Source organism: Zea mays, chromosome 3 (assembly GCF_902167145.1).
Source record: "Zea mays cultivar B73 chromosome 3, Zm-B73-REFERENCE-NAM-5.0, whole genome shotgun sequence".
NCBI lineage: Eukaryota > Viridiplantae > Streptophyta > Magnoliopsida > Poales > Poaceae > Zea > Zea mays.
In genome coordinates, this window is record NC_050098.1 from 25,859,953 (window position 1) to 25,877,470 (window position 17,518).

Here is a 17,518-nt window from a genome sequence, read left to right on the forward strand (position 1 = left end):
CAAAAGAAAGATGTTATAAAAAATCTATAGAATGTGTGGAAAAGATAAAAACTAGTTTCACCAATGTTGGCGCATATTCAAACGAAGACAACTTCGTACGGGGCGATCCCGAGGGGCCAATTGAGTGGATCAGCAGCGAGGCCGAAGCCTTTGAGGAGATCTTAAATGACCGTGGGGACGTCTGCGCCTTCTCTGGTGCAAGAGGAGTTGCTGCTATTCTGGAAAGAGCAGGGTGCGAACATGTGAAAATTTTGGCCCAAGCCAAAGCTGCTCTATCGGTTGATGATACAAAGGACCCTTCGGCCGAAGCAAGCTTAGTGGGCGGAAAATTCTTCACTGACATCTGGAAAAATGGCGGCCGAGGGATGGCCCATGAAATAATAAAGAAGAGCGAGAAAGATACTCATGATGCTAGGGAAGCAACGAAGGCAGCTGATAAAGCTGCGGAACTCGAAAGGTGGATAGGTATTGCTTAATGGATTTTAACTTTATTGTTTATTTTTGTGACTTCAAATTGATTTACGTTTTCTACCACAGCTGAACTATCTCCTCCCCCCGAACCCTCCGAGTCGTTGGCCGACCCAGAGGCAAAGGCATCAGCAGAAATTGTTAGGGTGGCTGAAGCTATTGTAGACGAAGTCGTTACCCAACTACTGACCTGAAACTGCAGATGAAGTTTTGAAGGAAGAATAATAGATATTGTAAAAACATTGCTAAAATATTAATGTAACATTTGCTGGACTATGCTTGTAATATTTGGTGCTCATGAGTTTTTAATGTAATATATAAATTGCTTTGTAATTCATTTCTTTGCGATGCATGAAACTTTTATTGTACATACCGTTTTTGAGCCTTTGGCGAAAAAACACCTTCCCTTCTTTTCATGCTTCGTAAAGAAGAGTTTTTATGCTTCGTGAAAAATCCTCCAATCGTGGCAGAAACATTAATGCTTCGTCAGTAATAGGCTTTCTTCCTCGATATCAGAGTACATAAAAATGCTTCAAGCGTCGCCATAACACTGATGCTTCATCAACAATAGACTTTTTCCTCCACTTCAGAGCTGATAAAGTTGTATCTCTTCAAAACTTATTTTGTGCCTTAGCACAATCTTACTTTTTCTAAGCATTCTCCGAAGGTCAACATTGTATTCCCTTCTTGTACCTTTGATGTAATATGATATATGATGTTATGTTATGCGAAATGATGTGATGATGTTATGCTATGCAAAATGATACTTTGTGCCGAAGACACACACTCACGTCCCCATATTGGAATACACAATCTCTTTGCCGTTTATTTTTTGGCTTCACCGCTTATTTTTTGGTGTATCAGCGCTGACTTTTCGCTGTAAGTTCTGCATTCCCTTAGGAACGTCTTTTGAACTTCTTCGCCTTCTATTTCGGCGGTATTCGCATTGACTTTTCGCGCTTCGCCTTATATTTCAGCGGTATTTGGCTCTGCATTCCCTTTGGAACGACTTTTGAGCAGAGAACTTACATTGCGCTCCCTTAGGAACGACTTTTTGTAGCTTCAGCAAACTTATGCTGCGTTCCGTAGAACGACTTTTTGTAGCCTCAGAGATACTTGACTCCGTATGTCTGTGGAGAAGATATATTTTCACTATGGCAAAAACGAAGCTATTACAAGGTATTGAAAATGACAAGAAAACTAAGTTTTCAACAACTGTTCCTTAGTAAGAAAGAGAATGACAATGAATGTAAAAACTGATTCAGGGGTAGGATATCTCTTAGTAGATATGCTTCGACTCTGGCACAGTACTGTTGACTGTGCGAGCTTCGGACTCCTCCCTGAAGTCTTTGTGCTGATGGGTCTGTTGACTCCCTTCTGGCTGTTGGCCGCGTGAATATGCAGGTTGTAGTGGTGGCGGAGGTGGAGGTTGTGGCCAAGATGCTTGTGGCTGACTAGCCGAAGCAACAGACGCTGCAGGATGGTTAACCACGTACTCTGGTATGTAGGGTGAGTGATATGAAGCAGTATGCATGACCTGCTTCGGCTGGTTCTGCTGAGCTGCAGCTTCTGCTATTTCCTTCTGTTTCTGAATGGTGACATGACACATCCTTGTAGTATGGCCCTTGTCCTCACCATAGAATAAGCAATAAATTTTTCTGGGCTGATCCCCAAACCTTCCTCCGAAGCCTCTGGCGCCTCTGCCCCTTTGAGCTGGCGGCCGAAGATAGCTTTGTTGGTGCCCCGAAGCTTGCGAGGAATATTGTGGCCTCTATTGCTGACTTCCTCTATCGTCATTCTGGGTGGAGTGGATTGATCTGACGTGCCTTGGGTGGATTCTCCCTCCGAAGCCCCTGGTCATCTCAGAGAACCTGTAGGCCTCTTCCCTTCTTTGACGAAAGTCATTATCAGCGCGGATGTATTCATCCATCTTTTGAAGCAGCTTCTCCAAAGTCTATGGAGGCTTTCTAGCAAAATACTGGGCAGTAGGTCCTGGACGAAGCCCCTTGATCATGGCCTCAATGACAATTTCATTGGGCACTGTAGGCGCTTGTGCTCTCAGACGCAAGAACCTTCGGACGTATGCCTGGAGATACTCCTCGTGATCTTGCGTGCATTGAAACAGAGCCTGAGCTGTGACTGGCTTCGTCTGGAAGCCCTGGAAGCTTGTCACCAGCATGTCTTTGAGCTTCTGCCATGAAGTGATAGTTCCTGGCCGAAGGGAAGAATACCATGTCTGGGCCACATTCTTAACTGCCATGACGAAGGATTTGGCCATGACAGCTGCATTGCCTCCATATGAAGATATGGTTGCTTCATAGCTCATCAAAAATTGCTTTGGGTCTGAATGCTCATCATACATCGGAAGCTGAGCTGGCTTATACGATGGGGGCCATGGGATGGCCTGCAATTCTGCTGCCAAGGGAGAAGCATCGTCAAAAGTGAAGGTACCATGATTGGAATCATCATACCATCCATCATCATCGAACAAGCCTTCTTGATGAAGCTCCCTGTATTAGGGCCTTCATTCTTGCTCATCTTGAGCAAGATGGCGTACTTCTTCAGTGGCTTTGTCAATCTTCCTCTGAAGGTCGGCTAGTCGGGCCATCTTCTCCTTCTTCCTTTGTACTTGTTGATGAAGCATCTCCATGTTTCTGATTTCTTGATCCAACTCGTCCTCCTGGGGTGTTGGACTAGCGGCCTTCCTCTTCTGGCTTCGGGCCTCTCGAAGAGAAAGGGTCTCCTGGTTCGGGTCCAGCGGCTGCAGAGCGGCAGTCCCTATCGCTGAAGCTTTCTTCGGTGGCATGACGAAGGTCAGTGCTTGCCGAAGGTGGTCGAAAAGAGTTCACCGGAGGTGGGCGCCAATGTTGGGGACTTGTTCTCAAATGCTATGAGTTAAGAACAAGGCAACACAAAAACGTCAAATGTTAAAGCTCTTCGTCCTTCGAGGCATTATTTCCCTTGGGATATAATGATCTTCGGATGAAGGTTATGAAGGACATACCCTCATCAATGCAACATATAATAATGAAGAAAGAATCATATGAAAAGTAAAAGATAACATAAACAATTATATATCAACTCATTTCTATTTTATTACTATAGAAAAATAGAAATGATATCATATTACAAATGTACCTTTAGCTCGAAGGAAGGTAAAAAGTACAAGCGCGACGCAAAAGCAGGATAACAAGTCAGCGTGAACAGTACGGGAGTACTGTTCATCTATTTATAGGCACGGGACGCAGCCCGTGTGAAATTACATCCATGCCCTTTGCATTTGCTAATGACTCTAAGGTAATCCGCCGAGGTCTAAATAGCCTTTTCCCTTTTAAGTCGGTTCCCTTTTCTGCCATTATGTCGAAGCTCCCTTGCGCGTAGCTTCGGCGCTACGTCAACCTTCGTATTGTTCGCGCTTTTCACACTGTGTGTGGTTCTGATCCGAGTTTGAAGGCACATGTTCATATATTACACTCAAGAAACATTGTTAAATCATATTTTTGAGGACCTTCGGAAGACGAAGGCCCCCAACATGGCCTTAAAGCCCACCAATGATGGTTCACAATATGTTGAGGAAAAGATGCAAGAGAATGTGTAAGACCCAAAATTAGTAGAAAAAATAATAATTATAAAATAAATAAACAAATATAGCTATTATAGTGCTTTGGGAATTGGGGAATGTGAAAAGAAGTTTTGTAATAACTATGGTTAGAAACCAAAAATGAGGAGTATAAAATAGTAAGATCTAAAATAATATGGTTGATAATAGATATTTGGAGAATTTGAAATTTAAAATAGAAGTATTGTCGGGGACCATAATTAGGGGTACCCTCAAGACGCCTAATTCTCAGTTGGTAACCCCCATCAGCATAAAGCTGCAGAGGCCTGATGGGTGCGATTAAGTCAGGGATCAGTCCGTACGAGTGACTCGATCACGCCTCGCCCGAGCCTAGCCTTGGGCAAGGGCAGCCGACCCCGAGGGGTTTCCGTCTCGCCCGAGGCCCCCCTTCAACGGCGGACACATCTCCGGCTCGCCCGAGGCCTTGCCTTCGCTAAGAAGCAACCCTGACTAAGTCGCCGCACCGACTGGCCAAGTCGCAGGAGCATTTAACGCAAAGGAAGACAGGCCCTGCCAAAGGCACCATAGGAAGTTCCGCCCAACCCAGGGCTCGGACTCGGGCTAAGCCCCGGAAGACGGCGAACTCCGCTCCGCCCGACCCAGGGCTCGGACTCGGGCTAAGCCCCGGAAGACGGCGAACTCCGCTCCGCCCGACCCAGGGCTCGGACTCGGGCTAAGCCCCGGAAGACGGCGAACTCCGCTCCGCCCGACCTAGGGCTCGGACTCGGGCTAAGCCCCGGAAGACAGCGAACTCTGCTCCGCCCGACCCAGGGCTCGGACTCGGGCTAAGCCCTGGAAGACGGCGAACTCCGCTCCGCCCGACCCAGGGCTCGGACTCGGGCTAAGCCCCGGAAGACGGCGAACTCCGCTCCGCCCGATCCAGGGCTCGGACTCGGGCTAAGCCCCGGAAGACGGCGAACTCTGCTCCGCCCGACCCAGGGCTCGGACTCGGGCTCAGCCCCAGAAGATGACGACCTCCGCCTCGCCCGACCCAGGGGCTCGGACTCGGCCTCTGCTGACGACCTCCGCCTCGCCCGACCCAGGGGCTCGGACTCGGCCTCGGCCATGGAAGACAGACTCGACCCCGGCTTCGGAGGAGCCTCCACGTCGCCCAACCTAGGGCACAGGCCAGCCACGTCGATAGGAAGCGCCATCATCACCCTACCCCGAGCCGACTCGGGCCGCAGAGAACGAGACCGGTGTCCCATCTGGCTAGCTCCGCCAGATAGGCAATGATGGTTCCCCGCTAGCCCCGTGACGACGGTGGCTCTCAGCTCTCTTACGAAAGCAGGGCGACGTCAGCAAGGACACAACCGCTCCAACAGCTGTCCCTCCGCCAGGCTCCGTTGCTCCTCCGATAGCCACGACACCACACCAGCTGGGTGCCAAGATCTCTCCGACTGCCACATTGGCATGTACTTAGGGCGCTATCTCTCCCCCGCTAGACACGTAGCACTCTGCTACACCCCCATTGTACACCTGGATCCTCTCCTTACGCCTATAAAAGGAAGGACCAGGGCCTTCTTAGAGAAGGTTGGCCGTGCGGGGACGAGGACGGGGACAGGCGCTCTCTTGGGGCCGCTCGCTTCCCTCACCCGCGTGGACGCTTGTAACCCCCTACTGCAAGCGCACCCGACCTGGGCGCGGGACGAACACGAAGGCCGCGGGATTTCCACCTCTCTCACGTCCGTCTCCGGCCACCTCGCTTTTCCCCCTTCGCGCTCGCCCACGCGCTCGACCCATCTGGGCTGGGGCACGCGGCACACTCACTCGTCGGCTTAGGGACCCCCCGGTCTCGAAACGCCGACAGTTGGCGCGCCAGGTAGGGGCCTGCTGCGTGTTGACGAGCAGCTTCCCGTCAAGCTCCAGATGGGCAGTCTCCAACAACCTCTCCAACCCGGGACGGTGCTCCGTTTCGGGAGTCTCGAGTTCATGTCCCTCGACGGCAGCTACGACATGATACTCCTTCCACCGCCGCGCGACAAAGACAATGGCGGCCGACAACCCGCCCGCCGGCGGCGGAATCGACGACATCTTCCCCGCGTGGTGGAAGAACGACATCCGAGCTCGCCCCGTCCTCTCCCCCGCCAACGGAGGAGGAGGCGGGGCAACCAAGGCCAGGCGGGAGGCCGCGCTTCGTCGGCTGTCGAGCGAATCGACGTCCACAGCGCCCCAACGGAGGGCGCGTCGGGCGTCGACCTCGCGTTCGAGACGAAGGCGAGCGCCGTCCCCCCGTGACACGCCAATCCCGAGCAAGTGGACGACGCCAGCACGCTCGCGGAGGGCCTGCAGGACGTCGCCCTCGTACCTAGGACGACGGCACGATCAGCCCCCGACGTGACTACGTCGCTCCTCGTCGACCAAAAGGTACTGACTGATTCCCATCCTACATTATTTCGACTCGGCCTCAACCCGCCTAGCGACCACGCTTTGGCGGGCGCTCTCGTTGAGGCGAGTGCAACCCCTCTGGGGTTTCGTATGCGGTCGCCTTGGGACCGGTTGACGGACGTCTCGACCTACGGGCCCTCTGGGTCTGAGGAAGATGACGATCCCAGCATCTGTTGGGATTTCTCTGGATTTGGCAACCCCAGTGCCATGCGGGACTTTATGACCGCATGTGACTACTGCCTCTCCGACTGTTCCGACGGTAGCCGCAGCCTTGACGACAAGGACTGCGGCCCGAGCCGTGAATGTTTCCACGTCGATCTAGGGGATCCCTCTGAAGGCAACCATCTCGGCATGCCGGAGGACGGTGATCTCCCTAGGCCGGTGCCTCGCGCCGACATCCCGCGGGAGCTAGTTGTGGTCCCCGTTCCGGCGGGGGGTCACGACCCACAGCTCGAGCAAGTCCGCGGGGCGCAGGCCAGGCTCGACGAGGGAGCAGGAGCGCTTGAGTCGATCCGCCGGGACGTCGGGCAGGTATGGGCGGGCCAGCCCCCGGCCGGAGAAATACGTCACCTGCCCCAGGGTTTCCAGCACCGCGTCGCCAACGACGTCAGGGTCAGGCCGCCACCCGCATCCAGCGGGGTCGGTCAGAACCTGGCAGCCGCAGCGATGCTCATCCGCGCGATGCCGGAGCCATCAACCACCGAGGGTCGGCGAATCCAGGGAGAGCTCAAAAATCTCCTGGAAGGCGCTGCGGCCCGACGGGCCGAGAGCTCTGCCTCCCGAAGGCAGGGATACCCCTCGGAACCTCATGCCGCGACTTCTCGATTCATGCGGGAAGCCTCGGTCTACACCGGGCGCACGCGCAACACCGCGCCTGCGGCCCCGGGCCACCTCGGCAACAAGCACCATCGTCGCGACCGTCGGGCCCACCTCGACGAAAGGGTGCGCTGAGGCTACCACCCCAGGCGCGGGGGACGCTACGACAGCGGGGAGGATCGGAGTCCCTCGCCCGAACCACCCGGTCCGCAGGCCTTCAGTCGGGCCATCCGGCGGGCACCGTTCCCGACCCGTTTCCGACCCCCGGCTACTATCACAAAGTACTCGGGGGAAACGAGACCGGAACTGTGGCTCGCAGACTACCGCCTGGCCTGCCAACTGGGTGGAACGGACGACGACAACCTCATCATCCGCAACCTCCCTCTGTTCCTCTTCGACACTGCTCGCGCCTGGTTGGAGCACCTGCCTCCGGGGCAGATCTCCAACTGGGATGATTTGGTCCAAGCCTTCGCCGGCAATTTCCAGGGCACATACGTGCGCCCCGGGAATTTCTGGGACCTCCGAAGCTGCCGGCAACAGCCGGGAGAGTCTCTTCGGGACTACATCCGGCGATTCTCGAAGCAGCGCACCGAGCTGCCCAACATCACCGACTCAGATGTCATCGATGCGTTCCTCGCCGGCACCACCTGCCGCGACCTGGTGAGCAAGTTGGGTCGCAGGACCCCCACCAGGACAAGCGAGCTGATGGACATCGCCACCAAGTTCGCCTCTGGCCAGGAGGCGGTCGAGGCCATCTTCCGAAAGGACAAGCAGCCCCAGGGCCGCCCGTCGGAAGAGGCTCCCGAGGCGTCTACTCCGCACGGCGCCAAGAAGAAAGGCAAGAAGAAGTCGCAAGCGAAACGCGACGCCGCCGACGCGGACCTTGTCGCCGCCGCCAAGTACAAGAACCCTCGGAAGCCCCCCGGAGGTGCCAACCTCTTCGACAAGATGCTCAAGGAGCCGTGCCCCTATCATCAGGGGCCCGTCAAGCACACCCTCGAGGAGTGCGTCATGCTTCGGCGCCACTTCCACAAGGCTGGGCCACCCGCAGAGGGTGGCAGGGCCCGCGACGACGACAAAAAGGAAGATCACCAAGCAGGAGAGTTCCTCGAGGTCCGCGACTGCTTCATGATCTACGGAGGGCATGCGGCGAATGCCTCGGCTCGGCATCGCAAGCAAGAGCGCCGGGAGGTTTGCTCGGTGAAGGTGGCGGCGCCAGTCTACCTAGACTGGTCCGACAAGCCCATCACCTTCGACCAAGCTGACCACCCCGACCACGTGCCGAGCCCGGGGAAATACCCGCTCGTCGTCGACCCCATCATCGGCGACGTCAGGCTCACCAAGGTCCTGATGGATGGGGGCAGCTGCCTCAACATCATCTACGCCGAGACCCTCAGGCTCCTGCGCGTCGATCTGTCCTCCGTCCGAGCAGGCGCTGCGCCCTTCCACGGGATCACTCCTGGGAAGCGCGTCCAGCCCCTCGGACGGCTCGACCTTCCCGTCTGCTTCGGAACGCCCTCCAACTTCCGAAGGGAGACTCTAACGTTCGAGGTGGTCGGGTTCCGAGGAACCTACCACACGATATTGGGGAGGCCATGCTACGCGAAGTTCATGGCCATCCCCAACTACACCTACCTGAAGCTCAAGATGCCGGGCCCCAACGGGGTCATCACCGTCGGCCCCACGTACAAACACGCGTTCGAATGCGACGTCGAGTGCGTGGAGTACGCCGAGGCCCTCGCCGAGTCCGAGGCCCTCATCGCCGACCTGGAGAACCTCTCCAAAGAGGTGCCAGACGTGAAGCGACATGCCGGCAACTTCGAGCCAGCGGAGACGGTTAAGGCCGTCCCTCTCGACTCCGGTGGCGACACCTCCAAGCAGATCCGGATCGGTTCCGGGCTCGACCCCAAATAGGAAGCAGTGCTCGTCGACTTTCTCCGCGCAAACGCCGACGTTTTTGCGTGGAGTCCCTCGGACATGCCCGACATACCGAGGGAAGTCGCCGAGCACTCGCTGGATATTCGGGCCGGGGCCCGACCCGTCAGGCAGCCTCTGCGCCGATTCGACGAGGAGAAGCGCAGAGTGATAGGCGAGGAGATCCACAAGCTAATGGCAGCAGGGTTCATCAAAGAGGTATTCCATCCCGAATGGCTTGCCAACCCTGTGCTTGTGAGAAAGAAAGGGGGGAAATGGCGGATGTGTGTAGACTACACTGATCTCAACAAAGCATGTCCGAAGGTTCCCTACCCTCTACCTCGCATCGACCAAATAGTGGATTCCACTGCTGGGTGCGAAACCCTGTCCTTCCTCGATGCCTACTCAGGGTATCACCAAATCCGGATGAAGGAGTCCGACCAGCTCGCGACTTCTTTCATCACGCCCTTCGGCATGTACTTCTATGTCACCATGCCGTTCGGTTTGAGGAATGCGGGCGCGTCGTACCAGCGGTGCATGAACCATGTGTTCGGCGAACACATCGGTCGCACAGTCGAGGCCTATGTCGATGACATCGTAGTCAAGACGAGGAAGGCTTCCAACCTCCTCTCCGACCTTGAAGTGACATTCCGGTGTCTCAAGGCAAAGGGCGTCAAGCTCAATCCCGAGAAGTGTGTCTTCGGGGTGCCCCGGGGCATGCTCTTGGGGTTCATCATCTCCGAGCGGGGCATCGAAGCCAACCCGGAGAAGATCGCAGCCATCACCAACATGGGGCCCATCAAGGACTTAAAAGGTGTACAGAGGGTCATGGGATGTCTCGCGGCCCTGAGCCGGTTCATCTCACGCCTCGGCGAAAGAGGTCTGCCTCTGTACCGCCTCCTAAGGAAGGCCGAGTGCTTCACTTGGACACCCGAGGCCGAGGAAGCTCTCGGGAACCTGAAGCCGCTCCTTACAAAGGCGCCTATCCTGGTGCCCCCAGCTGATGGAGAAGCCCTCTTGGTCTACGTCGCCGCGACCACTCAGGTGGTTAGCGCCGCGATTGTGGTCGAGAGGCAAGAAGAGGGGCATGCATTGCCCGTTCAGAGGCCAGTTTACTTCGTCAGCGAGGTACTGTCCGACACCAAGATCCGCTACCCACAAGTTCAGAAGCTGCTGTATGCAATGATCTTGACAAGGCGGAAGTTGCGACACTACTTCGAGTCTCACCCGGTAACTGTGGTGTCATCCTTCCCCCTGGGGGAGATCATCCAGTGCCGAGAGGCCTCGGGCAGGATTGCAAAGTGGGCGGTGGAAATCATGGGCGAGACCATCTTGTTCGCGCCTCGGAAGGCCATCAAGTCCCAGGTATTGGCGGACTTCGTAGCCGAATGGGTCGACACCCAGCTTTTGGGTCCCGCATGTCATGCAGACCGACTCCGAGCAGAAGAAGCCAAACCGCCGCGCGTGGTGCACGCAACCGCCCAGCGGTTACAAGTGACCCTCCACCTTTGCCCAGACCAACGGGCGAAAGAGGCGGGCAGCCATGCAGGCGACATGCAACCGCGCCAAGTGGACGCACTTCTCCGACTCCCGACACGCCAGCATGGAGGCCCAGGCCCACGCGTCGCGCAAACGGTGCGCCGGATGCTGCATGCAAGCAACTGCATCGCCTGCGCGCCTCCTCGATTGCGGAACCAATACCGCGACTCGAGGCGACCCAGCGCGCGACCCAGCGGTGCCAGCCTGACGCGGCGGCCAACGCGGCCAAAGGAGGGCCGGCAGTAATGACGGTGGCAGACGCGCGGGAGCAGCGGTCACGTCGACAGCCAAGCCCACGTCCCATCCGGGGGCAGCGAGAGAGCCCCCTCTCACGGCGTGAAGACAACGCGCCCGTGATCCGTTCCTTGAACGGCTCGCGCACGCGCAACGGCTGCCCCGCCAACTACTCGCCCCGTCGCATTAACTCCGCGGCGGGACAGGCGGCGCTTCTGGCAGGAAAAGCGGGTGACGCTTCGCCTTCGCCGAAACAACCGCGCCAAAAAAGGTACGCTGCGTCGTTCGGTTTCGTATCCTTTTTCCTTTTTTCCTCTTTCTCTATCTCTTGCAACAGGGACCGGGAAAGGGGGATACCCCGAAAGGGATCCTTCCCCGTGAAGGAACCAGGCTCCGAGCCTCCTTACTGATCAAGGGTTTGAAGGCTGGCCCCCCGAAGGGTTCAACAGCCGCCTCAGATCGCGTGGGCCCTACACCCACTACTGGTCAGAGGTTCGAAGGCCGGCCCCCCAAAGGGTTCCACGGCCGCCTCAGGCTACTCGGGCTCCGTGCCCATTACTGATCAGGGGTTCGAAGGCTGGCCCCCGAAGGGTTCACAGTCGCCTCAGACGCCGAGCGAGGAATGACCAGGGGTACGTTCGATACATAACCAAGGCTCGGGCTGCGCTCCCGAGGTACCCTAGGATATTTCCAAGACCAGCGGGAGCGATCTTGTAATGGAATCCCATCGAAGGGAGGCATCGAGCCCTTGGACCCCATCGCCAGGGGACCGGGTCCAGCAGATCACCCGCAGGTACTTTTGGGCGTGCCTCTGGGCCCCTAGCCTACCCCTAACGAACGGGGCACGGACGTCCACTCGGATTACCTGCTTGCAGCTCACCGGAGACACCATGTTTGGTGCCCATCGAGGGTAACATGGCGCTCTCCCCCCTCCTCCTTGCGGAAAGGCGACGTAGGGGCGTATGTAAAAAAGCCGAGTCTGTCCCTGATCGTCCTCTCGCCCTGTGCAGAGGCTCGGGGGCTGCTCTCGCAAACCCGGCTCCGGCCAAACCGTTGACAGCGTCAACATACCAGCCCGAGAACTTGGGCCCCGAACGTACACTCGGGCTACGGCCAGCTCGCATGAGGGAACAACCAGACCAGCCGAAGCATTACGCAAGGCATTAAGACCTCGAAGGAGTGAAACCACTCCTCCGAGGCCTCGGGGGCTACACCTGGCGGGTGCGCTCGCGCGCACCCACTGGAACCAAATGCAACCGAGAAAGGCTGGTCCCCTTGCAAAAAAGTGCGACGAAAGCCTCCAAGCGAGTGCTAACACTCCCTTCGAGGCTCGGGGGCTACTGTCGGGGACCATAATTAGGGGTACCCTCAAGACGCCTAATTCTCAGTTGGTAACCCCCATCAGCATAAAGCTGCAGAGGCCTGATGGGTGCGATTAAGTCAGGGATCAGTCCGTACGAGCGACTCGATCACGCCTCGCCCGAGCCTAGCCTCGGGCAAGGGCAGCCGACCCCGAGGGGTTTCCGTCTCGCCCGAGGCCCCCCTTCAACGGCGGACACATCTCCGGCTCGCCCGAGGCCTTGCCTTCGCTAAGAAGCAACCCTGACTAAGTCGCCGCGCCGACTGGCCAAGTCGCAGGAGCATTTAACGCAAAGGAAGCCAGGCCCTGCCAAAGGCACCATAGGAAGTTCCGCCCGACCCAGGGCTCGGACTCGGGCTAAGCCCCGGAAGACGGCGAACTCCGCTCCGCCCGACCCAGGGCTCGGAGCCGTGCTAAGCCCCGGAAGACGGCGAACTCCGCTCCGCCCGACCCAGGGCTCGGACTCGGGCTAAGCCCCGGAAGACGGCGAACTCCGCTCCGCCCGACCCAGGGCTCGGACTCGGGCTAAGCCCCGGAAGACGGCGAACTCCGCTCCGCCCGACCCAGGGCTCGGACTCGGGCTAAGCCCCGGAAGACGGCGAACTCCGCTTCGCCCGACCCAGGGCTCGGACTCGGGCTAAGCCCCGGAAGACGGCGAACTCCACTCTGCCCGACCCAGGGCTCGGACTCGGGCTAAGCCCCGGAAGACGGCGAACTCCGCTCCGCCCGACCCAGGGCTCGGACTCGGGCTCAGCCCCAGAAGACGACGAACTCCGCTTCGCCCGACCCAGGGGCTCGGACTCGGCCTCTGCTGACGACCTCCGCCACGCCCGACCCAGGGGCTCGGACTCGGCCTCTGCTGACGACCTCCGCCTCGCCCGACCCAGGGGCTCGGACTCGGCCTCGGCCATGGAAGACAGACTCGACCTCGGCTTCGGAGGAGCCTCCACGTCGCCCAGCCTAGGGCACAGGCCAGCCACGTCGATAGGAAGCGCCATCATCACCCTACCCCGAGCCGACTCGGGCCGCAGAGAACGAGACCGGTGTCCCATCTGGCTAGCTCCGCCAGATAGGTAATGATGGTGCCCCGCTAGCCCCGTGACGACGGCGGCTCTCAGCTCTCTTACGGAAGCAGGGCGACGTCAGCAAGGACACAACCGCTCCAACAGCTGTCCCTCCGCCAGGCTCCGTTGCTCCTCCGACAGCCACGACACCACACCAGCTGGGTGCCAAGATCTCTCCGGCTGCCACATTGGCATGTACTTAGGGCGCTATCTCTCCCCCGCTAGACACGTAGCACTCTGCTACACCCCCATTGTACACCTGGATCCTCTCCTTACGCCTATAAAAGGAAGGACCAGGGCCTTCTTAGAGAAGGTTGGCCGCGCGGGGACGAGGACGGGGACAGGCGCTCTCTTGGGGCCGCTCGCTTCCCTCACCCGCGTGGACGCTTGTAACCCCCTACTGCAAGCGCACCCGACCTGGGCGCGGGACGAACACGAAGGCCGCGGGATTTCCACCTCTCTCACGTCCGTCTCCGGCCACCTCGCTTTCCCCCTTCGCGCTCGCCCATGCGCTCGACCCATCTGGGCTGGGGCACGCGGCACACTCACTCGTCGGCTTAGGGACCCCCGGTCTCGAAACGCCGACAAGTATAAATTTAAGTTTGAATAATTGAATTTGGAATTAGAAATAGAAAATGGGAGAGAAAGATCTCAACTAAATCATTTATTCCTTCTCTAAATGAATAACAAGAAAATAATAAATAAAAGTATTGTAAATAGTAGAGGTTTTATTCACTAGGAAATTTGAAGTTCAAAAATAAGGGTTGAATTTGAACTTGGATTTGAACTTGGAACTAGAAACAAATTTGAAGTTTAAATAGAAAATGGAAATGAAAAACAAAAAAAAAGAAAAAGAAAAACACCAGAACTCGACTTGGGCCAAATTCCAAAATTTCGGCCCACTAACGCGCGCATCCGTTCCTTCCCATTTGTCGCCGCGCTCAGTCTCTGACTAGTGGGCCTACCTTGTCATCCTCAGTCCACCTCCGCGCATGCACATGTGTGTGGGGTCACTACCATTGGGTCCCGCACGTCATCTCTTTCCCTCTCACCGAAACAGCCACGCGCGTGGAGCTCAACAATCGCACGGATCGTGCTTGGCCATCGTTGCTTGGGCGCGTTTCTCCTCCTGCAACTCGTACGCGCTTGGCTCGGGAGACCGCCATGTGGGGCTGGGTGTCGGGACATCTCTTCCCCGCAGATCTCGCGTTCCTCCAATCGATTTCCCCAAATCGGCGCTGAACTCAGAACCGAGCTAGCCACTGCGCAAACTTCGCGGGGTGGGTGCAACTAACCGGCCGTGGATTCCCTCGCCAGCGCTGGCCACTTGCCCTGTCCCTATAAAAGTTTGGCACGACCCTCGTCCTACTGCATAAAGAGAAGAAGAACTTCTGCCATTGCCGCGGTTTTCCGCCGCCGCTGAAGCTCACGACCGCCGACGTCGGGCTACCCCAAGCCATTCGGAGAGCTTCGCCTCTACACCCTGTCAGTGTCCGTGGTCTCGCCACGCAAGTTTTGTGGCCGGGTGGGTGTGAATTTGTCGCCGAAGTGCCAGTGCCGCCGTGAATCCGCTACCCGTCGATGTCCGGCTCCTGTGCAACACCGCCACCGGTGAGTTTTCCCTCAAGTGATTCGCCTCGGTTTTTAGGACACGTAGCATCATTGGGATTGCTGTTCAGCGCTTGGGGGCATCTGGCAATGAAACTCTGGTGAGGTGCGCCACCATGGAAGCCGGCTGCGCCGCCTCGGGTCGTCGTGGTCAGATGTGGATGGCTCTTGGTCGTCGATCCACAGATGGAGGGCTCCGATTAGAACTTCGCATACCCATTCGTTTAACGTCGTCAGAGCCGTTAGATCAGAATCATAGGGGAGAGATTAGATCGTGAGTAATTAAAATCCTGATCGTCGAACGCTGATCGGACGTCCGTGGTCGTGTACCGTTTCATGGGGGTCGGATTCTAATCTAACCCGTCGGTGTGTGATCGGGCGGCTCAGATCCTATGATACCCCTTCGGTGGCCATTTTCCCAAAATAGACCCCACATTTTTCTCGAAATAACCTGCAATCCACACTGTGGGAATACTGAGTTTTAGGGAATTTGTGATTTAGGCCCCTGATCTCTTATGAAATATTGTGCCCAGTCCAAAACCCTAGGAAAATCATAATTTAATAAAGAAAATAGGTTTTTAGTATAAAGGTAAATTCATAAACTTGTTTAATTCATAGAAAATTTATATGAAGTCCAAATTAATCCATTCCAATTCCTATAATTTGGTAATATTATTGTTTATCATTTAATACCACTGTTTTGACATGAAGATCACAATAAAATTTATATCCTATTTAATCTTGTACAAAACACATAAAACCTTCAGAAATTCATAACTTAAAATCTATAACTCCAAAATTAATGATTCCTGTTCCTAGAATCTTATTTTAATGTGTAGATTATTAATATGTATTTTGTTCTTATGTTTGGTGTGATGTTAATTTTGTCTATACTACGTTTGTTTGTATTGCTACGATTAGCAGTGAGGTTACGAATCTTAAGATCATCCTGGTGTCTGGAGATCTCAAGTTCCGGGCAAGTTATGGCCTTGATCACTTCTTTTTATCCAGTCATGTTCTGATTAATCATAATGTGAGAGCACCTAGAGGGGGGTGAATAGGTGATCCTGTAAAAACTTGAAACTTAAAGACACAAAACTTGATTAGGAGTTAGAGCAATGAAGCCAAGTGGCTAGAGATAAGTTCTTGCAAAACACAATAACCACAAAGAGATCAACACAGAGATGCACAGTGGTTTATCCCGTGGTTCAAAGACCCACTTGAATACCACGGTGTTTTGCTTTCGTTTCACTATATCCCGCTTGCGAGGAATCTCCACAACTTGGAGCCTCTCGCCCTTACAACTTGATTTTCACAAAGAAGCACGGAAGTAAGGATGGGATGAGCAACACACATAAGACACAAAATCAGAGCAACAATACGCACACAAGTCACAACTTGAGCTCTCAACACAACTCGCAAAGTTCTCTACTCAAATGGAGCTCTAGTTGCTATCACAAAGAATCGAATGCGCGGAAATGAAGTCTTGGTGCTTAGGAATGCTCAAAGGATGCTTTGTGTACTCCTCCATGCGCCTAGGGGTCCCTTTTATAGCCCCAAGGCAGCTAGGAGCCGTTGAGAGCAATCCAGGAAGGCAATTCTTGCCTTCTGTCGACTGGAGCACCGGACAGTCCGGTGCACCACCGGACACTGTCCGGTGCGGATTTCTTTCCTATTCTGGCGCAGCCGACCGTTGGAGACTTGGAGCCGTTGGCGCACCGGACACTGTCCAGTGTACACCGGACAGTCCGGTGCTCCCATCCGACCATTGGCTCGGCCACGCGTCACGTGCGGATCGCGCGGCCGACCGTTGGCGCACCCGACCGTTGGCTCACCGGACAGTCCGGTGCCTCACCGGACAGTCCGGTGAATTATAGCCGTACGCTGTTGACTTGGTTCCCGAGAGCGGCGACTTCGCCGCAGCCGACTCACCGGACACTGTCCGGTGCACCACCGGACAGTCCGGTGATTTATAGCCGTACGCCGCCGTCGAGACCCGAGAGCAGCCAGTTGACCAGACGCCAGCCTGGCGCACCGGACACTGTCCGGTGCACCACCGGACAGTCCGGTGCACCCAGACTGAGCAGAGTCTTGGCTGCTCGAGCCAAGTCTTTTCCAATTGAATTTTCTCTGATTCTAGCACTTAGACAAATATGTTAGTACACAAAAACTAATGTACTAAGTCTAGAATCATACCTTTGTGTTGACTTTGCACTTCTTCCACCATTTGGCATAGTTTCACACTTAAACCATTTGTGTTGGCATATGATCACCAAAATACTTAGAAATGGCCCAAGGGCACATTTCCCTTTCAATCTCCCCCTTTTTGGTGATTTATGCCAACACAACAAAAAGCAACTAAAAGAAGTGCAACATCAATACAAATGAGAACACAAATTTGTTTTGATTCAAATTTGGCATATTTGGATCATTCTTTGCCACCACTTGGTTTGTTTTTGCAAATCAAACTCAATTTCCTATCTATAAGTCAAAGTCACTTGTTAAGGC